Raw genomic sequence first — 22577 nt, 5'->3', positions numbered from 1 at the left:
CATGTTCTTTGGGGCTGAGGAGGGAGTGGACTGTATCGAAAAGTGGTTAGGGGTGTGGGATAGTGAGGAGACTTATGAGCAGATCAGCAGTATAGATCATTTTAATTGAAGGCCTTGTCAGAAACTTTGTATAGTTGTCCAATAGATAAAAGTTAGAACTTTACGTAAATGTATTGCACGTTGCTCTTAGGAAGCATAGTAATGGCTCACAATGTAATCCTTTTTTTGCAACAGGCTTCATCTGAGGTGAGTATAGCATTAATAGGTTTTGCACCTTGGTCTTATGTTAGTGTCAGCTGCCACATAACTGAGACTACTTTTGCGAGTAACGGCTTGGGTACCCAGCAGCGAAGACCAAATGCCCCTTTGAGGTGCAAGAGGTGAAAACCGGGGTATCCCAAGTGCAGCCTCCAGATTTAGCCCAAAGCCAAATCAGTTTGTGGCATAGCGGGTCCACATCCGCTTGCTGACCTAACGGTGCCCAGTTGTAGGTTTTAGGCACCGACCACAATAATGTGAGCCATTACCTGTGAACGGTGAGGAACTTGCTGTTTTGTTTGAAAATGTAATATTAGTTTAAGGATTAGGGTAAAAGTTGTCAACTTGGCCGGTCTGCATATGTCATATTGATGAGCTCTACTAGATGGTCCTTCTATTTCTCCTAGATAGTCAGCAGATTGAAAGAACATTTTTTTCTACCTACCTTTAATGGTAGAAAGCACACCACGTTTGGAGATGGAAAGGTGGGCTAGAGGGGATATGGAGGAGGCCTATGCGTTTTAGTTTAAATTTTTTGCTAGGTGTGCATTCATCTGTTTGCTGGCAATCTAGGAAAAATAGCTACAAAGTGTCGGGCCAAAGGTCTAATTGTAGTGGGTGGAAAGTTTGTGTTTTACTTGGGCCTTTGGACCTTAGGGATTCCTTCATAATACTAATAAAATAATAGTAATCCTTATTTGTGTAGCGCCATGGGCGGCTTGCTCTTCAGCACTGCGATCTGTCACGGGGGCCAGTTCTTTGGGGCTTAGGAGGGAGTGGACTGTATCGAAAAGTGGTTTGGGGTGTGGGATAGTGAGGAGACTTATGAGCAGATCAGCAGTATAGATCATTTTAATTGAAGGCCTTGTCAGAAACTTTGTATAGTTGGCCAATAGATAAAAGTTAGAACTTTACGTAATTGTAATGCACGTTGCTCTTAGGAAGCATAGTAATGGCTCACAATGTAATCCTTTTTTTGCAACAGGCTTCGTCTGAGGTGAGTATAGCATTAATAGGTTTTGCACCTTGGTCTTATGTTAGTGTCAGCTGCCACATAACTGAGACTACTTTTGCGAGTAACGGCTTGGGTACCCAGCAGCGAAGACCAAATGCCCCTTTAAGGTGCAAGAGGTGAAAACCGGGGTATCCCAAGTGCAGCCTCCAGATTTAGCCCAAAGCCAAATCAGTTTGTGGCAAAGCGGGTCCACATCCGCTTGCTGACCTAACAGTGCCCAGTTGTAGGTTTTAGGCACCGACCACAATAATGTGAGCCATTACCTGTGAACGGTGAGGAACTTGCTGTTTTGTTTGAAAATGTAATATTAGTTTAAGGATTAGGGTAAAAGTTGTCAACTTGGCCGGTCTGCATATGTCATATTGATGAGCTCTACTAGATGGTCCTTCTATTTCTCCTAGATAGTCAGCAGATTGAAAGAACATTTTTTTCTACCTACCTTTAATGGTAGAAAGCACACCACGTTTGGAGATGGAAAGGTGGGCTAGAGGGGATATGGAGGAGGCCTATGCGTTTTAGTTTAAATTTTTTGCTAGGTGTGCATTCATCTGTTTGCTGGCAATCTAGGAAAAATAGCTACAAAGTGTCGGGCCAAAGGTGTAATTGTAGTGGGTGGAAAGTTTGTGTTTTACTTGGGCCTTTGGACCTTAGGGATCCCTTCATAATAATAATAAAATAATAGTAATCCTTATTTGTGTAGCGCCATGGGCGTCTTGCTCATCAGCACTGAGATGTGTCACGGTGGCATGTTCTTTGGGGCTGAGGAGGGAGTGGACTGTATCGAAAAGTGGTTAGGGGTGTGGGATAGTGAGGAGACTTATGAGCAGATCAGCAGTATAGATCATTTTAATTGAAGGCCTTGTGAGAAACTTTGTATAGTTGTCCAATAGATAAAAGTTAGAACTTTACGTAATTGCATTGCACGTTGCTCTTAGGAAGCATAGTAATGGCTCACAATGTAATCCTTTTTTTGCAACAGGCTTCATCTGAGGTGAGTATAGCATTAATAGGTTTTGCACCTTGGTCTTATGTTAGTGTCAGCTGCCACATAACTGAGACTACTTTTGCGAGTAACGGCTTGGGTACCCCGCAGCGAAGACCAAATGCCCCTTTGAGGTGCAGGAGGTGAAAACCGGGGTATCCCAAGTGCAGCCTCCAGATTTAGCCCAAAGCCAAATCAGTTTGTGGCATAGCGGGTCCACATCCGCTTGCTGACCTAACGGTGCCCAGTTGTAGGTTTTAGGCACCGACCACAATAATGTGAGCCATTACCTGTGAACGGTGAGGAACTTGCTGTTTTGTTTGAAAATGTAATATTAGTTTAAGGATTAGGGTAAAAGTTGTAAACTTGTCCGGTCTGCATATGTCATATTGAGGAGCTCTACTAGATGGTCCTTCTATTTCTCCTAGATAGTCAGCAGATTGAAAGAACATTTTTTTCTACCTACCTTTAATGGTAGAAAGCACACCACGTTTGGAGATGGAAAGGTGGGCTAGAGGGGATATGGAGGAGGCCTATGCGTTTTAGTTTAAATTTTTTGCTAGGTGTGCATTCATCTGTTTGCTGGCAATCTAGGAAAAATAGCTACAAAGTGTCGGGCCAAAGGTGTAATTGTAGTGGGTGGAAAGTTTGTGTTTTACTTGGGCCTTTGGACCTTAGGGATCCCTTCATAATAATAATAAAATAATAGTAATCCTTATTTGTGTAGCGCCATGGGCGTCTTGCTCATCAGCACTGAGATGTGTCACGGTGGCATGTTCTTTGGGGCTGAGGAGGGAGTGGACTGTATCGAAAAGTGGTTAGGGGTGTGGGATAGTGAGGAGACTTATGAGCAGATCAGCAGTATAGATCATTTTAATTGAAGGCCTTGTGAGAAACTTTGTATAGTTGTCCAATAGATAAAAGTTAGAACTTTACGTAATTGCATTGCACGTTGCTCTTAGGAAGCATAGTAATGGCTCACAATGTAATCCTTTTTTTGCAACAGGCTTCATCTGAGGTGAGTATAGCATTAATAGGTTTTGCACCTTGGTCTTATGTTAGTGTCAGCTGCCACATAACTGAGACTACTTTTGCGAGTAACGGCTTGGGTACCCCGCAGCGAAGACCAAATGCCCCTTTGAGGTGCAGGAGGTGAAAACCGGGGTATCCCAAGTGCAGCCTCCAGATTTAGCCCAAAGCCAAATCAGTTTGTGGCATAGCGGGTCCACATCCGCTTGCTGACCTAACGGTGCCCAGTTGTAGGTTTTAGGCACCGACCACAATAATGTGAGCCATTACCTGTGAACGGTGAGGAACTTGCTGTTTTGTTTGAAAATGTAATATTAGTTTAAGGATTAGGGTAAAAGTTGTAAACTTGTCCGGTCTGCATATGTCATATTGAGGAGCTCTACTAGATGGTCCTTCTATTTCTCCTAGATAGTCAGCAGATTGAAAGAACATTTTTTTCTACCTACCTTTAATGGTAGAAAGCACACCACGTTTGGAGATGGAAAGGTGGGCTAGAGGGGATATGGAGGAGGCCTATGCGTTTTAGTTTAAATTTTTTGCTAGGTGTGCATTCATCTGTTTGCTGGCAATCTAGGAAAAATAGCTACAAAGTGTCGGGCCAAAGGTGTAATTGTAGTGGGTGGAAAGTTTGTGTTTTACTTGGGCCTTTGGACCTTAGGGATCCCTTCATAATAATAATAAAATAATAGTAATCCTTATTTGTGTAGCGCCATGGGCGTCTTGCTCATCAGCACTGAGATGTGTCTCGGTGGCATGTTCTTTGGGGCTGAGGAGAGAGTGGACTGTATCGAAAAGTGGTTTGGGGTGTGGGATAGTGAGGAGACTTATGAGCAGATCAGCAGTATAGATCATTTTAATTGAAGGCCTTGTCAGAAACTTTGTATAGTTGGCCAATAGATAAAAGTTAGAACTTTACGTAATTGTATTGCACGTTGCTCTTAGGAAGCATAGTAATGGCTCACAATGTAATCCTTTTTTTGCAACAGGCTTCATCTGAGGTGAGTATAGCATTAATAGGTTTTGCACCTTGGTCTTATGTTAGTGTCAGCTGCCACATAACTGAGACTACTTTTGCGAGTAACGGCTTGGGTACCCCGCAGCGAAGACCAAATGCCCCTTTGAGGTGCAAGAGGTGAAAACCAAGGTATCCTAAGTGCAGCCTCCAGATTTAGCCCAAAGCCAAATCAGTTTGTGGCAAAGCGGGTCCACATCCGCTTGCTGACCTAACGGTGCCCAGTTGTAGGTTTTAGGCACCGACCACAATAATGTGAGCCATTACCTGTGAACGGTGAGGAACTTGCTGTTTTGTTTGAAAATGTATTATTAGTTTAAGGATTAGGGTAAAAGTTGTAAACTTGTCCGGTCTGCATATGTGATATTGAGGAGCTCTACTAGATGGTCCTTCTATTTCTCCTAGATAGTCAGCAGATTGAAAGAACATTTTTTTCTACCTACCTTTAATGGTAGAAAGCACACCACGTTTGGAGATGGAAAGGTGGGCTAGAGGGGATATGGAGGAGGCCTATGCGTTTTAGTTTAAATTTTTTGCTAGGTGTGCATTCATCTGTTTGCTGGCAATCTAGGAAAAATAGCTACAAAGTGTCGGGCCAAAGGTGTAATTGTAGTGGGTGGAAAGTTTGTGTTTTACTTGGGCCTTTGGACCTTAGGGATCCCTTCATAATAATAATAAAATAATAATAATCCTTATTTGTGTAGCGCCATGGGTGGCTTGCTCTTCAGCACTGAGATGCGTCACGGTGGCATGTTCTTTGGGGCTGAGGAGGGAGTGGACTGTATCGAAAAGTGGTTAGGGGTGTGGGATAGTGAGGAGACTTATGAGCAGATCAGCAGTATAGATCATTTTAATTGAAGGCCTTGTCAGAAACTTTGTATAGTTGGCCAATAGATAAAAGTTAGAACTTTACGTAAATGTATTGCACGTTGCTCTTAGGAAGCATAGTAATGGCTCACAATGTAATCCTTTTTTTTGCAACAGGCTTCGTCTGAGGTGAGTATAGCATTAATAGGTTTTGCACCTTGGTCTTATGTTAGTGTCAGCTGCCACATAACTGAGACTACTTTTGCGAGTAACGGCTTGGGTACCCCGCAGCGAAGACCAAATGCCCCTTTGAGGTGCAGGAGGTGAAAACCGGGGTATCCCAAGTGCAGCCTCCAGATTTAGCCCAAAGCCAAATCAGTTTGTGGCATAGCGGGTCCACATCCGCTTGCTGACCTAACGGTGCCCAGTTGTAGGTTTTAGGCACCGACCACAATAATGTGAGCCATTACCTGTGAACGGTGAGGAACTTGCTGTTTTGTTTGAAAATGTAATATTAGTTTAAGGATTAGGGTAAAAGTTGTAAACTTGGCCGGTCTGCATATGTCATATTGAGGAGCTCTACTAGATGGTCCTTCTATTTCTCCTAGATAGTCAGCAGATTGAAAGAACATTTTTTTCTACCTACCTTTAATGGTAGAAAGCACACCACGTTTGGAGATGGAAAGGTGGGCTAGAGGGGATATGGAGGAGGCCTATGCGTTTTAGTTTAAATTTTTTGCTAGGTGTGCATTCATCTGTTTGCTGGCAATCTAGGAAAAATAGCTACAAAGTGTCGGGCCAAAGGTGTAATTGTAGTGGGTGGAAAGTTTGTGTTTTACTTGGGCCTTTGGACCTTAGGGATCCCTTCATAATAATAATAAAATAATAGTAATCCTTATTTGTGTAGCGCCATGGGCGTCTTGCTCATCAGCACTGAGATGTGTCACGGTGGCATGTTCTTTGGGGCTGAGGAGGGAGTGGACTGTATCGAAAAGTGGTTAGGGGTGTGGGATAGTGAGGAGACTTATGAGCAGATCAGCAGTATAGATCATTTTAATTGAAGGCCTTGTCAGAAACTTTGTATAGTTGTCCAATAGATAAAAGTTAGAACTTTACGTAAATGTATTGCACGTTGCTCTTAGGAAGCATAGTAATGGCTCACAATGTAATCCTTTTTTTTGCAACAGGCTTCATCTGAGGTGAGTATAGCATTAATAGGTTTTGCACCTTGGTCTTATGTTGGTGTCAGCTGCCACATAACTGAGACTACTTTTGCGAGTAACGGCTTGGGTACCCCGCAGCGAAGACCAAATGCCCCTTTGAGGTGCAGGAGGTGAAAACCGGGGTATCCCAAGTGCAGCCTCCAGATTTAGCCCAAAGCCAAATCAGTTTGTGGCATAGCGGGTCCACATCCGCTTGCTGACCTAACGGTGCCCAGTTGTAGGTTTTAGGCACCGACCACAATAATGTGAGCCATTACCTGTGAACGGTGAGGAACTTGCTGTTTTGTTTGAAAATGTAATATTAGTTTAAGGATTAGGGTAAAAGTTGTAAACTTGGCCGGTCTGCATATGTCATATTGAGGAGCTCTACTAGATGGTCCTTCTATTTCTCCTAGATAGTCAGCAGATTGAAAGAACATTTTTTTCTACCTACCTTTAATGGTAGAAAGCACACCACGTTTGGAGATGGAAAGGTGGGCTAGAGGGGACATGGAGGAGGCCTATGCGTTTTAGTTTAAATTTTTGCTAGGTGTGCATTCATCAGTTTGCTGGCAATCTAGGAAAAATAGCTACAAAGTGTCGGGCCAAAGGTGTAATTGTAGTGGGTGGAAACTTTGTGTTTTACTTGGGCCTTTGGACCTTAGGGATCCCTTCATAATAATAATAAAATAATAGTAATCCTTATTTGTGTAGCGCCATGGGCGTCTTGCTCATCAGCACTGAGATGTGTCACGGTGGCATGTTCTTTGGGGCTGAGGAGGGAGTGGACTGTATCGAAAAGTGGTTTGGGGTGTGGGATAGTGAGGAGACTTATGAGCAGATCAGCAGTATAGATCATTTTAATTGAAGGCCTTGTCAGAAACTTTGTATAGTTGTCCAATAGATAAAAGTTAGAACTTTACGTAAATGTATTGCACGTTGCTCTTAGGAAGCATAGTAATGGCTCACAATGTAATCCTTTTTTTTGCAACAGGCTTCATCTGAGGTGAGTATAGCATTAATAGGTTTTGCACCTTGGTCTTATGTTGGTGTCAGCTGCCACATAACTGAGACTACTTTTGCGAGTAACGGCTTGGGTACCCCGCAGCGAAGACCAAATGCCCCTTTGAGGTGCAAGAGGTGAAAACCGGGGTATCCCAAGTGCAGCCTCCAGATTTAGCCCAAAGCCAAATCAGTTTGTGGCAAAGCGGGTCCACATCCGCTTGCTGACCTAACGGTGCCCAGTTGTAGGTTTTAGGCACCGACCACAATAATGTGAGCCATTACCTGTGAACGGTGAGGAACTTGCTGTTTTGTTTGAAAATGTAATATTAGTTTAAGGATTAGGGTAAAAGTTGTAAACTTGGCCGGTCTGCATATGTCATATTGAGGAGCTCTACTAGATGGTCCTTCTATTTCTCCTAGATAGTCAGCAGATTGAAAGAACATTTTTTTCTACCTACCTTTAATGGTAGAAAGCACACCACGTTTGGAGATGGAAAGGTGGGCTAGAGGGGATATGGAGGAGGCCTATGCGTTTTAGTTTAAATTTTTTGCTAGGTGTGCATTCATCTGTTTGCTGGCAATCTAGGAAAAATAGCTACAAAGTGTCGGGCCAAAGGTGTAATTGTAGTGGGTGGAAAGTTTGTGTTTTACTTGGGCCTTTGGACCTTAGGGATCCCTTCATAATAATAATAAAATAATAAACCTTATTTGTGTAGCGCCATGGGTGGCTTGCTCTTCAGCACTGAGATGTGTCACGGTGGCATGTTCTTTGGGGCTGAGGAGGGAGTGGACTGTATCGAAAAGTGGTTAGGGGTGTGGGATAGTGAGGAGACTTATGAGCAGATCAGCAGTATAGATCATTTTAATTGAAGGCCTTGTCAGAAACTTTGTATAGTTGTCCAATAGATAAAAGTTAGAACTTTACGTAAATGTATTGCACGTTGCTCTTAGGAAGCATAGTAATGGCTCACAATGTAATCCTTTTTTTGCAACAGGCTTCATCTGAGGTGAGTATAGCATTAATAGGTTTTGCACCTTGGTCTTATGTTAGTGTCAGCTGCCACATAACTGAGACTACTTTTGCGAGTAACGGCTTGGGTACCCCGCAGCGAAGACCAAATGCCCCTTTGAGGTGCAGGAGGTGAAAACCGGGGTATCCCAAGTGCAGCCTCCAGATTTAGCCCAAAGCCAAATCAGTTTGTGGCATAGCGGGTCCACATCCGCTTGCTGACCTAACGGTGCCCAGTTGTAGGTTTTAGGCACCGACCACAATAATGTGAGCCATTACCTGTGAACGGTGAGGAACTTGCTGTTTTGTTTGAAAATGTAATATTAGTTTAAGGATTAGGGTAAAAGTTGTAAAGTTGGCCGGTCTGCATATGTCATATTGAGGAGCTCTACTAGATGGTCCTTCTATTTCTCCTAGATAGTCAGCAGATTGAAAGAACATTTTTTTCTACCTACCTTTAATGGTAGAAAGCACACCACGTTTGGAGATGGAAAGGTGGGCTAGAGGGGATATGGAGGAGGCCTATGCGTTTTAGTTTAAATTTTTTGCTAGGTGTGCATTCATCTGTTTGCTGGCAATCTAGGAAAAATAGCTACAAAGTGTCGGGCCAAAGGTGTAATTGTAGTGGGTGGAAAGTTTGTGTTTTACTTGGGCCTTTGGACCTTAGGGATCCCTTCATAATAATAATAAAATAATAGTAATCCTTATTTGTGTAGCGCCATGGGCGTCTTGCTCATCAGCACTGAGATGTGTCACGGTGGCATGTTCTTTGGGGCTGAGGAGAGAGTGGACTGTATCGAAAAGTGGTTTGGGGTGTGGGATAGTGAGGAGACTTATGAGCAGATCAGCAGTATAGATCATTTTAATTGAAGGCCTTGTCAGAAACTTTGTATAGTTGGCCAATAGATAAAAGTTAGAACTTTACGTAATTGTAATGCACGTTGCTCTTAGGAAGCATAGTAATGGCTCACAATGTAATCCTTTTTTTGCAACAGGCTTCGTCTGAGGTGAGTATAGCATTAATAGGTTTTGCACCTTGGTCTTATGTTAGTGTCAGCTGCCACATAACTGAGACTACTTTTGCGAGTAACGGCTTGGGTACCCCGCAGCGAAGACCAAATGCCCCTTTGAGGTGCAGGAGGTGAAAACCGGGGTATCCCAAGTGCAGCCTCCAGATTTAGCCCAAAGCCAAATCAGTTTGTGGCAAAGCGGGTCCACATCCGCTTGCTGACCTAACGGTGCCCAGTTGTAGGTTTTAGGCACCGACCACAATAATGTGAGCCATTACCTGTGAACGGTGAGGAACTTGCTGTTTTGTTTGAAAATGTAATATTAGTTTAAGGATTAGGGTAAAAGTTGTAAACTTGGCCGGTCTGCATATGTGATATTGAGGAGCTATAGTAGATGGTCCTTCTATTTCTCCTAGATAGTCAGCAGATTGAAAGAACATTTTTTTCTACCTACCTTTAATGGTAGAAAGCACACCACGTTTGGAGATGGAAAGGTGGGCTAGAGGGGATATGGAGGAGGCCTATGCGTTTTAGTTTAAATTTTTTGCTAGGTGTGCATTCATCTGTTTGCTGGCAATCTAGGAAAAATAGCTACAAAGTGTCGGGCCAAAGGTGTAATTGTAGTGGGTGGAAAGTTTGTGTTTTACTTGGGCCTTTGGACCTTAGGGATCCCTTCATAATAATAATAAAATAATAATAATCCTTATTTGTGTAGCGCCATGGGCGTCTTGCTCATCAGCACTGAGATGTGTCACGGTGGCATGTTCTTTGGGGCTGAGGAGGGAGTGGACTGTATCGAAAAGTGGTTAGGGGTGTGGGATAGTGAGGAGACTTATGAGCAGATCAGCAGTATAGATCATTTTAATTGAAGGCCTTGTCAGAAACTTTGTATAGTTGTCCAATAGATAAAAGTTAGAACTTTACGTAAATGTATTGCACGTTGCTCTTAGGAAGCATAGTAATGGCTCACAATGTAATCCTTTTTTTTGCAACAGGCTTCATCTGAGGTGAGTATAGCATTAATAGGTTTTGCACCTTGGTCTTATGTTAGTGTCAGCTGCCACATAACTGAGACTACTTTTGTGAGTAACGGCTTGGGTACCCCGCAGCGAAGACCAAATGCCCCTTTGAGGTGCAAGAGGTGAAAACCGGGGTATCCTAAGTGCAGCCTCCAGATTTAGCCCAAAGCCAAATCAGTTTGTGGCAAAGCGGGTCCACATCCGCTTGCTGACCTAACGGTGCCCAGTTGTAGGTTTTAGGCACCGACCACAATAATGTGAGCCATTACCTGTGAACGGTGAGGAACTTGCTGTTTTGTTTGAAAATGTAATATTAGTTTAAGGATTAGGGTAAAAGTTGTAAACTTGTCCGGTCTGCGTATGTGATATTGAGGAGCTCTACTAGATGGTCCTTCTATTTCTCCTAGATAGTCAGCAGATTGAAAGAACATTTTTTTCTACCTACCTTTAATGGTAGAAAGCACACCACGTTTGGAGATGGAAAGGTGGGCTGGAGGGGATATGGAGGAGGTCTATGCGTTTTAGTTTAAATTTTTTGCTAGGTGTGCATTCATCTGTTTGCTGGCAATCTAAGAAAAATAGCTACAAAGTGTCGGGCCAAAGGTGTAATTGTAGTGGGTGGAAAGTTTGTGTTTTACTTGGACCGTTGGACCTTAGGGATACCTTCATAATAATAATAAAATAATAAACCTTATTTGTGTAGCGCCATGGGTGGCTTGCTCTTCAGCACTGAGATGCGTCACGGTGGCATGTTCTTTGGGGCTGAGGAGGGAGTGGACTGTATCGAAAAGTGGTTTGGGGTGTGGGATAGTGAGGAGACTTATGAGCAGATCAGCAGTATAGATCATTTTAATTGAAGGCCTTGTCAGAAACTTTGTATAGTTGTCCAATAGATAAAAGTTAGAACTTTACGTAAATGTATTGCACGTTGCTCTTAGGAAGAATAGTAATGGCTCACAATGTAATCCTTTTTTTGCAACAGGCTTCATCTGAGGTGAGTATAGCATTAATAGGTTTTGCACCTTGGTCTTATGTTAGTGTCAGCTGCCACATAACTGAGACTACTTTTGCGAGTACCGGCTTGGGTACCCCGCAGCGAAGACCAAATGCCCCTTTGAGGTGCAGGAGGTGAAAACCGGGGTATCCCAAGTGCAGCCTCCAGATTTAGCCCAAAGCCAAATCAGTTTGTGGCAAAGCGGGTCCACATCCGCTTGCTGACCTAACGGTGCCCAGTTGTAGGTTTTAGGCACCGACCACAATAATGTGAGCCATTACCTGTGAACGGTGAGGAACTTGCTGTTTTGTTTGAAAATGTAATATTAGTTTCAGGATTAGGGTAAAAGTTGTCAACTTGGCCGGTCTGCATATGTCATATTGATGAGCTCTACTAGATGGTCCTTCTATTTCTCCTAGATAGTCAGCAGATTGAAAGTACATTTTTTTCTACCTTCCTTTAATGGTAGAAAGCACACCACGTTTGGAGATGGAAAGGTGGGCTAGAGGGGACATGGAGGAGGCCTATGCGTTTTAGTTTAAATTTTTGCTAGGTGTGCATTCATCAGTTTGCTGGCAATCTAGGAAAAATAGCTACAAAGTGTCGGGCCAAAGGTGTAATTGTAGTGGGTGGAAAGTTTGTGTTTTACTTGGGCCTTTGGACCTTAGGGATCCCTTCATAATAATAATAAAATAATAGTAATCCTTATTTGTGTAGCGCCATGGGCGTCTTGCTCATCAGCACTGAGATGTGTCACGGTGGCATGTTCTTTGGGGCTGAGGAGGGAGTGGACTGTATCGAAAAGTGGTTTGGGGTGTGGGATAGTGAGGAGACTTATGAGCAGATCAGCAGTATAGATCATTTTAATTGAAGGCCTTGTCAGAAACTTTGTATAGTTGTCCAATAGATAAAAGTTAGAACTTTACGTAAATGTATTGCACGTTGCTCTTAGGAAGCATAGTAATGGCTCACAATGTAATCCTTTTTTTTGCAACAGGCTTCATCTGAGGTGAGTATAGCATTAATAGGTTTTGCACCTTGGTCTTATGTTGGTGTCAGCTGCCACATAACTGAGACTACTTTTGTGAGTAACGGCTTGGGTACCCCGCAGCGAAGACCAAATGCCCCTTTGAGGTGCAAGAGGTGAAAACCGGGGTATCCCAAGTGCAGCCTCCAGATTTAGCCCAAAGCCAAATCAGTTTGTGGCATAGCGGGTCCACATCCGCTTGCTGACCTAACGGTGCCCAGTTGTAGGTTTTAGGCACCGACCACAATAATGTGAGCCATTACCTGTGAACGGTGAGGAACTTGCTGTTTTGTTTGAAAATGTAATATTAGTTTCAGGATTAGGGTAAAAGTTGTCAACTTGGCCGGTCTGCATATGTCATATTGAGGAGCTCTACTAGATGGTCCTTCTATTTCTCCTACATAGTCAGCAGATTGAAAGAACATTTTTTTCTACCTACCTTTAATGGTAGAAAGCACACCACGTTTGGAGATGGAAAGGTGGGCTAGAGGGGATATGGAGGAGGCCTATGCGTTTTAGTTTAAATTTTTTGCTAGGTGTGCATTCATCTGTTTGCTGGCAATCTAGGAAAAATAGCTACAAAGTGTCGGGCCAAAGGTGTAATTGTAGTGGGTGGAAAGTTTGTGTTTTACTTGGGCCTTTGGACCTTAGGGATCCCTTCATAATAATAATAAAATAATAGTAATCCTTATTTGTGTAGCGCCATGGGCGGCTTGCTCTTCAGCACTGAGATGCGTCACGGTGGCATGTTCTTTGGGGCTGAGGAGAGAGTGGACTGTATCGAAAAGTGGTTAGGGGTGTGGGATAGTGAGGAGACTTATGAGCAGATCAGCAGTATAGATCATTTTAATTGAAGGCCTTGTCAGAAACTTTGTATAGTTGGCCAATAGATAAAAGTTAGAACTTTACGTAATTGTAATGCACGTTGCTCTTAGGAAGCATAGTAATGGCTCACAATGTAATCCTTTTTTTGCAACAGGCTTCGTCTGAGGTGAGTATAGCATTAATAGGTTTTGCACCTTGGTCTTATGTTAGTGTCAGCTGCCACATAACTGAGACTACTTTTGCGAGTAACGGCTTGGGTACCCAGCAGCGAAGACCAAATGCCCCTTTGAGGTGCAGGAGGTGAAAACCGGGGTATCCCAAGTGCAGCCTCCAGATTTAGCCCAAAGCCAAATCAGTTTGTGGCAAAGCGGGTCCACATCCGCTTGCTGACCTAACGGTGCCCAGTTGTAGGTTTTAGGCACCGACCACAATAATGTGAGCCATTACCTGTGAACGGTGAGGAACTTGCTGTTTTGTTTGAAAATGTAATATTAGTTTAAGGATTAGGGTAAAAGTTGTAAACTTGTCCGGTCTGCATATGTGATATTGAGGAGCTCTACTAGATGGTCCTTCTATTTCTCCTAGATAGTCAGCAGATTGAAAGAACATTTTTTTCTACCTACCTTTAATGGTAGAAAGCACACCACGTTTGGAGATGGAAAGGTGGGCTAGAGGGGATATGGAGGAGGCCTATGCGTTTTAGTTTAAATTTTTTGCTAGGTGTGCATTCATCTGTTTGCTGGCAATCTAGGAAAAATAGCTACAAAGTGTCGGGCCAAAGGTGTAATTGTAGTGGGTGGAAAGTTTGTGTTTTACTTGGGCCTTTGGACCTTAGGGATCCCTTCATAATAATAATAAAATAATAGTAATCCTTATTTGTGTAGCGCCATGGGCGTCTTGCTCATCAGCACTGAGATGTGTCACGGTGGCATGTTCTTTGGGGCTGAGGAGGGAGTGGACTGTATCGAAAAGTGGTTAGGGGTGTGGGATAGTGAGGAGACTTATAAGCAGATCAGCAGTATAGATCATTTTAATTGAAGGCCTTGTCAGAAACTTTGTATAGTTGTCCAATAGATAAAAGTTAGAACTTTACGTAAATGTATTGCACGTTGCTCTTAGGAAGCATAGTAATGGCTCACAATGTAATCCTTTTTTTTGCAACAGGCTTCATCTGAGGTGAGTATAGCATTAATAGGTTTTGCACCTTGGTCTTATGTTAGTGTCAGCTGCCACATAACTGAGACTACTTTTGTGAGTAACGGCTTGGGTACCCCGCAGCGAAGACCAAATGCCCCTTTGAGGTGCAAGAGGTGAAAACCGGGGTATCCTAAGTGCAGCCTCCAGATTTAGCCCAAAGCCAAATCAGTTTGTGGCAAAGTGGGTCCACATCCGCTTGCTGACCTAACGGTGCCCAGTTGTAGGTTTTAGGCACCGACCACAATAATGTGAGCCATTACCTGTGAACGGTGAGGAACTTGCTGTTTTGTTTGAAAATGTAATATTAGTTTAAGGATTAGGGTAAAAGTTGTAAACTTGTCCGGTCTGCATATGTGATATTGAGGAGCTCTACTAGATGGTCCTTCTATTTCTCCTAGATAGTCAGCAGATTGAAAGAACATTTTTTTCTACCTACCTTTAATGGTAGAAAGCACACCACGTTTGGAGATGGAAAGGTGGGCTAGAGGGGATATGGAGGAGGCCTATGCGTTTTAGTTTAAATTTTTTGCTAGGTGTGCATTCATCTGTTTGCTGGCAATCTAAGAAAAATAGCTACAAAGTGTCGGGCCAAAGGTGTAATTGTAGTGGGTGGAAAGTTTGTGTTTTACTTGGGCCTTTGGACCTTAGGGATACCTTCATAATAATAATAAAATAATAAACCTTATTTGTGTAGCGCCATGGGTGGCTTGCTCTTCAGCACTGAGATGCGTCACGGTGGCATGTTCTTTGGGGCTGAGGAGGGAGTGGACTGTATCGAAAAGTGGTTTGGGGTGTGGGATAGTGAGGAGACTTATGAGCAGATCAGCAGTATAGATCATTTTAATTGAAGGCCTTGTCAGAAACTTTGTATAGTTGTCCAATAGATAAAAGTTAGAACTTTACGTAAATGTATTGCACGTTGCTCTTAGGAAGAATAGTAATGGCTCACAATGTAATCCTTTTTTTTGCAACAGGCTTCATCTGAGGTGAGTATAGCATTAATAGGTTTTGCACCTTGGTCTTACGTTAGTGTCAGCTGCCACATAACTGAGACTACTTTAGCGAGTAACGGCTTGGGTACCCAGCAGCGAAGACCAAATGCCCCTTTAAGGTGCAAGAGGTGAAAACCGGGGTATCCCAAGTGCAGCCTCCAGATTTAGCCCAAAGCCAAATCAGTTTGTGGCAAAGCGGGTCCACATCCGCTTGCTGACCTAACGGTGCCCAGTTGTAGGTTTTAGGCACCGACCACAATAATGTGAGCCATTACCTGTGAACGGTGAGGAACTTGCTGTTTTGTTTGAAAATGTAATATTAGTTTAAGGATTAGGGTAAAAGTTGTAAACATGGCCGGTCTGCATATGTCATATTGAGGAGCTCTACTAGATGGTCCTTCTATTTCTCCTAGATAGTCAGCAGATTGAAAGAACATTTTTTTCTACCTACCTTTAATGGTAGAAAGCACACCACGCTTGGAGATGGAAAGGTGGGCTAGAGGGGATATGGAGGAGGCCTATGCGTTTTAGTTTAAATTTTTTGCTAGGTGTGCATTCATCTGTTTGCTGGCAATCTAGGAAAAATAGCTACAAAGTGTCGGGCCAAAGGTGTAATTGTAGTGGGTGGAAAGTTTGTGTTTTACTTGGGCCTTTGGACCTTAGGGATCCCTTCATAATAATAATAAAATAATAATAATCCTTATTTGTGTAGCGCCATGGGCATCTTGCTCATCAGCACTGAGATGTGTCACGGTGGCATGTTCTTTGGGGCTTTGGAGGGAGTGGACTGTATCGAAAAGTGGTTTGGGGTGTGGGATAGTGAGGAGACTTATGAGCAGATCAGCAGTATAGATCATTTTAATTGAAAGCCTTGTCAGAAACTTTGTATAGTTGGCCAATAGATAAAAGTTAGAACTTTACGTAATTGTAATGCACGTTGCTCTTAGGAAGCATAGTAATGGCTCACAATGTAATCCTTTTTTTGCAACAGGCTTCGTCTGAGGTGAGTATAGCATTAATAGGTTTTGCACCTTGGTCTTATGTTAGTGTCAGCTGCCACATAACTGAGACTACTTTTGCGAGTAACGGCTTGGGTACCCAGCAGCGAAGACCAAATGCCCCTTTAAGGTGCAAGAGGTGAAAACCGGGGTATCCCAAGTGCAGCCTCCAGATTTAGCCCAAAGCCAAATCAGTTTGTGGCAAAGCGGGTCCACATCCGCTTGCTGACCTAACGGTGCCCAGTTGTAGGTTTTAGGCACCGACCACAATAATGTGAGCCATTACCTGTGAACGGTGAGGAACTTGCTGTTTTGTTTGAAAATGTAATATTAGTTTAAGGATTAGGGTAAAAGTTGTAAACTTGGCCGGTCTGCATATGTGATATTGATGAGCTCTACTAGATGGTCCTTCTATTTCTCCTAGATAGTCAGCAGATTGAAAGAACATTTTTTTCTACCTACCTTTAATGGTAGAAAGCACACCACGTTTGGAGATGGAAAGGTGGGCTAGAGGGGATATGGAGGAGGCCTATGCGTTTTAGTTTAAATTTTTTGCTAGGTGTGCATTCATCTGTTTGCTGGCAATCTAGGAAAAATAGCTACAAAGTGTCGGGCCAAAGGTGTAATTGTAGTGGGTGGAAAGCTTGTGTTTTACTTGGGCCTTTGGACCTTAGGGATCCCTTCATAATAATAATAAAATAATAGTAATCCTTATTTGTGTAGCGCCATGGGCGTCTTGCTCATCAGCACTGAGATGTGTCACGGTGGCATGTTCTTTGGGGCTGAGGAGGGAGTGGACTGTATCGAAAAGTGGTTTGGGGTGTGGGATAGTGAGGAGACTTATGAGCAGATCAGCAGTATAGATCATTTTAATTGAAGGCCTTGTCAGAAACTTTGTATAGTTGTCCAATAGATAAAAGTTAGAACTTTACGTAAATGTATTGCACGTTGCTCTTAGGAAGCATAGTAATGGCTCACAATGTAATCCTTTTTTTTGCAACAGGCTTCATCTGAGGTGAGTATAGCATTAATAGGTTTTGCACCTTGGTCTTATGTTAGTGTCAGCTGCCACATAACTGAGACTACTTTTGCGAGTAACGGCTTGGGGACCCCGCAGCGAAGACCAAATGCCCCTTTGAGGTGCAGGAGGTGAAAACCGGGGTATCCCAAGTGCAGCCTCCAGATTTAGCCCAAAGCCAAATCAGTTTGTGGCAAAGCGGGTCCACATCCGCTTGCTGACCTAACGGTGCCCAGTTGTAGGTTTTAGGCACCGACCACAATAATGTGAGCCATTACCTGTGAACGGTGAGGAACTTGCTGTTTTGTTTGAAAATGTAATATTAGTTTAAGGATTAGGGTAAAAGTTGTAAACTTGGCCGGTCTGCATATGTGATATTGATGAGCTCTACTAGATGGTCCTTCTATTTCTCCTAGATAGTCAGCAGATTGAAAGAACATTTTTTTCTACCTACCTTTAATGGTAGAAAGCACACCACGTTTGGAGATGGAAAGGTGGGCTAGAGGGGATATGGAGGAGGCCTATGCGTTTTAGTTTAAATTTTTTGCTAGGTGTGCATTCATCTGTTTGCTGGCAATCTAGGAAAAATAGCTACAAAGTGTCGGGCCAAAGGTGTAATTGTAGTGGGTGGAAAGTTTGTGTTTTACTTGGGCCTTTGGACCTTAGGGATCCCTTCATAATAATAATAAAATAATAATAATCCTTATTTGTGTAGCGCCATGGGTGGCTTGCTCTTCAGCACTGAGATGCGTCACGGTGGCCAGTTCTTTGGGGCTGAGGAGGGAGTGGACTGTATAAAAAAGTGGTTTGGGGTGTGGGATAGTGAGGAGACTTATGAGCAGATCAGCAGTATAGATAATTTTAATTGAAGGCCTTGTCAGAAACTTTGTATAGTTGTCCAATAGATAAAAGTTAGAACTTTACGTAAATGTATTGCACGTTGCTCTTAGGAAGCATAGTAATGGCTCACAATGTAATCCTTTTTTTTTGCAACAGGCTTCATCTGAGGTGAGTATAGCATTAATAGGTTTTGCACCTTGGTCTTATGTTAGTGTCAGCTGCCACATAACTGAGACTACTTTTGCGAGTAACGGCTTGGGTACCCCGCAGCGAAGACCAAATGCCCCTTTGAGGTGCAGGAGGTGAAAACCGGGGTATCCCAAGTGCAGCACTCCAGATTTAGCCCAAAGCCAAATCAGTTTGTGGCAAAGCGGGTCCACATCCGCTTGCTGACCTAACGGTGCCCAGTTGTAGGTTTTAGGCACCGACCACAATAATGTGAGCCATTACCTGTGAACGGTGAGGAACTTGCTGTTTTGTTTGAAAATGTAATATTAGTTTAAGGATTAGGGTAAAAGTTGTAAACTTGGCCGGTCTGCATATGTCATATTGAGGAGCTCTACTAGATGGTCCTTCTATTTCTCCTAGATAGTCAGCAGATTGAAAGAACATTTTTTTCTACCTACCTTTAATGGTAGAAAGCACACCACGTTTGGAGATGGAAAGGTGGGCTAGAGGGGATATGGAGGAGGCCTATGCGTTTTAGTTTAAATTTTTTGCTAGGTGTGCATTCATCTGTTTGCTGGCAATCTAGGAAAAATAGCTACAAAGTGTCGGGCCAAAGGTGTAATTGTAGTGGGTGGAAAGTTTGTGTTTTACTTGGGCCTTTGGACCTTAGGGATCCCTTCATAATAATAATAAAATAATAAACCTTATTTGTGTAGCGCCATGGGTGGCTTGCTCTTCAGCACTGAGATGCGTCACGTTGGCATGTTCTTTGGGGCTGAGGAGGGAGTGGACTGTATCGAAAAGTGGTTAGGGGTGTGGGATAGTGAGGAGACTTATGAGCAGATCAGCAGTATAGATCATTTTAATTGAAGGCCTTGTCAGAAACTTTGTATAGTTGTCCAATAGATAAAAGTTAGAACTTTACGTAAATGTATTGCACGTTGCTCTTAGGAAGCATAGTAATGGCTCACAATGTAATCCTTTTTTCGCAACAGGCTTCATCTGAGGTGAGTATAGCATTAATAGGTTTTGCACCTTGGTCTTATGTTAGTGTCAGCTGCCACATAACTGAGACTACTTTTGCGAGTAACGGCTTGGGTACCCCGCAGCGAAGACCAAATGCCCCTTTGAGGTGCAGGAGGTGAAAACCGGGGTATCCCAAGTGCAGCCTCCAGATTTAGCCCAAAGCCAAATCAGTTTGTGGCATAGCGGGTCCACATCCGCTTGCTGACCTAACGGTGCCCAGTTGTAGGTTTTAGGCACCGACCACAATAATGTGAGCCATTACCTGTGAACGGTGAGGAACTTGCTGTTTTGTTTGAAAATGTAATATTAGTTTAAGGATTAGGGTAAAAGTTGTAAACTTGTCCGGTCTGCATATGTGATATTGAGGAGCTCTACTAGATGGTCCTTCTATTTCTCCTAGATAGTCAGCAGATTGAAAGAACATTTTTTTCTACCTACCTTTAATGGTAGAAAGCACACCACGTTTGGAGATGGAAAGGTGGGCTAGAGGGGATATGGAGGAGGCCTATGCGTTTTAGTTTAAATTTTTTGCTAGGTGTGCATTCATCTGTTTGCTGGCAATCTAGGAAAAATAGCTACAAAGTGTCGGGCCAAAGGTGTAATTGTAGTGGGTGGAAATTTTGTGTTTTACTTGGGCCTTTGGACCTTAGGGATCCCTTCATAATAATAATAAAATAATAGTAATCCTTATTTGTGTAGCGCCATGGGCGGCTTGCTCTTCAGCACTGAGATGCGTCACGGTGGCATGTTCTTTGGGGCTGAGGAGAGAGTGGACTGTATCGAAAAGTGGTTTGGGGTGTGGGATAGTGAGGAGACTTATGAGCAGATCAGCAGTATAGATCATTTTAATTGAAGGCCTTGTCAGAAACTTTGTATAGTTGGCCAATAGATAAAAGTTAGAACTTTACGTAATTGTAATGCACGTTGCTCTTAGGAAGCATAGTAATGGCTCACAATGTAATCCTTTTTTTGCAACAGGCTTCGTCTGAGGTGAGTATAGCATTAATAGGTTTTGCACCTTGGTCTTATGTTAGTGTCAGCTGCCACATAACTGAGACTACTTTTGCGAGTAACGGCTTGGGTACCCCGCAGCGAAGACCAAATGCCCCTTTGAGGTGCAGGAGGTGAAAACCGGGGTATCCCAAGTGCAGCCTCCAGATTTAGCCCAAAGCCAAATCAGTTTGTGGCAAAGCGGGTCCACATCCGCTTGCTGACCTAACGGTGCCCAGTTGTAGGTTTTAGGCACCGACCACAATAATGTGAGCCATTACCTGTGAACGGTGAGGAACTTGCTGTTTTGTTTGAAAATGTAATATTAGTTTAAGGATTAGGGTAAAAGTTGTAAACATGGCCGGTCTGCATATGTGATATTGATGAGCTCTACTAGATGGTCCTTCTATTTCTCCTAGATAGTCAGCAGATTGAAAGAACATTTTTTTCTACCTACCTTTAATGGTAGAAAGCACACCACGTTTGGAGATGGAAAGGTGGGCTAGAGGGGATATGGAGGAGGCCTATGCGTTTTAGTTTAAATTTTTTGCTAGGTGTGCATTCATCTGTTTGCTGGCAATCTAGGAAAAATAGCTACAAAGTGTCGGGCCAAAGGTGTAATTGTAGTGGGTGGAAAGTTTGTGTTTTACTTGGGCCTTTGGACCTTAGGGATCCCTTCATAATAATAATAAAATAATAATAATCCTTATTTGTGTAGCGCCATGGGCGTCTTGCTCATCAGCACTGAGATGTGTCACGGTGGCATGTTCTTTGGGGCTGAGGAGGGAGTGGACTGTATCGAAAAGTGGTTTGGGGTGTGGGATAGTGAGGAGACTTATGAGCAGATCAGCAGTATAGATCATTTTAATTGAAGGCCTTGTCAGAAACTTTGTATAGTTGTCCAATAGATAAAAGTTAGAACTTTACGTAAATGTATTGCACGTTGCTCTTAGGAAGCATAGTAATGGCTCACAATGTAATCCTTTTTTTTGCAACAGGCTTCATCTGAGGTGAGTATAGCATTAATAGGTTTTGCACCTTGGTCTTATGTTAGTGTCAGCTGCCACATAACTGAGACTACTTTTGCGAGTAACGGCTTGGGGACCCCGCAGCGAAGACCAAATGCCCCTTTGAGGTGCAGGAGGTGAAAACCGGGGTATCCCAACTGCAGCCTCCAGATTTAGCCCAAAGCCAAATCAGTTTGTGGCAAAGCGGGTCCACATCCGCTTGCTGACCTAACGGTGCCCAGTTGTAGGTTTTAGGCACCGACCACAATAATGTGAGCCATTGCCTGTGAACGGTGAGGAACTTGCTGTTTTGTTTGAAAATGTAATATTAGTTTAAGGATTAGGGTAAAAGTTGTAAACTTGGCCGGTCTGCATATGTGATATTGATGAGCTCTACTAGATGGTCCTTCTATTTCTCCTAGATAGTCAGCAGATTGAAAGAACATTTTTTTCTACCTACCTTTAATGGTAGAAAGCACACCACGTTTGGAGATGGAAAGGTGGGCTAGAGGGGATATGGAGGAGGCCTATGCGTTTTAGTTTAAATTTTTTGCTAGGTGTGCATTCATCTGTTTGCTGGCAATCTAGGAAAAATAGCTACAAAGTGTCGGGCCAAAGGTGTAATTGTAGTGGGTGGAAAGTTTGTGTTTTACTTGGGCCTTTGGACCTTAGGGATCCCTTCATAATAATAATAAAATAATAATAATCCTTATTTGTGTAGCGCCATGGGTGGCTTGCTCTTCAGCACTGAGATGCGTCACGGTGGCCAGTTCTTTGGGGCTGAGGAGGGAGTGGACTGTATAAAAAAGTGGTTTGGGGTGTGGGATAGTGAGGAGACTTATGAGCAGATCAGCAGTATAGATCATTTTAATTGAAGGCCTTGTCAGAAACTTTGTATAGTTGTCCAATAGATAAAAGTTAGAACTTTACGTAAATGTATTGCACGTTGCTCTTAGGAAACATAGTAATGGCTCACAATGTAATCCTTTTTTCGCAACAGGCTTCATCTGAGGTGAGTATAGCATTAATAGGTTTTGCACCTTGGTCTTATGTTAGTGTCAGCTGCCACATAACTGAGACTACTTTTGCGAGTAACGGCTTGGGTACCCCGCAGCGAAGACCAAATGCCCCTTTGAGGTGCAGGAGG

Source organism: Eleutherodactylus coqui, chromosome 8 (assembly GCF_035609145.1).
Source record: "Eleutherodactylus coqui strain aEleCoq1 chromosome 8, aEleCoq1.hap1, whole genome shotgun sequence".
Lineage (NCBI taxonomy): Eukaryota > Metazoa > Chordata > Amphibia > Anura > Eleutherodactylidae > Eleutherodactylus > Eleutherodactylus coqui.
Note: the sequence above shows the minus strand (reverse complement) of the source record.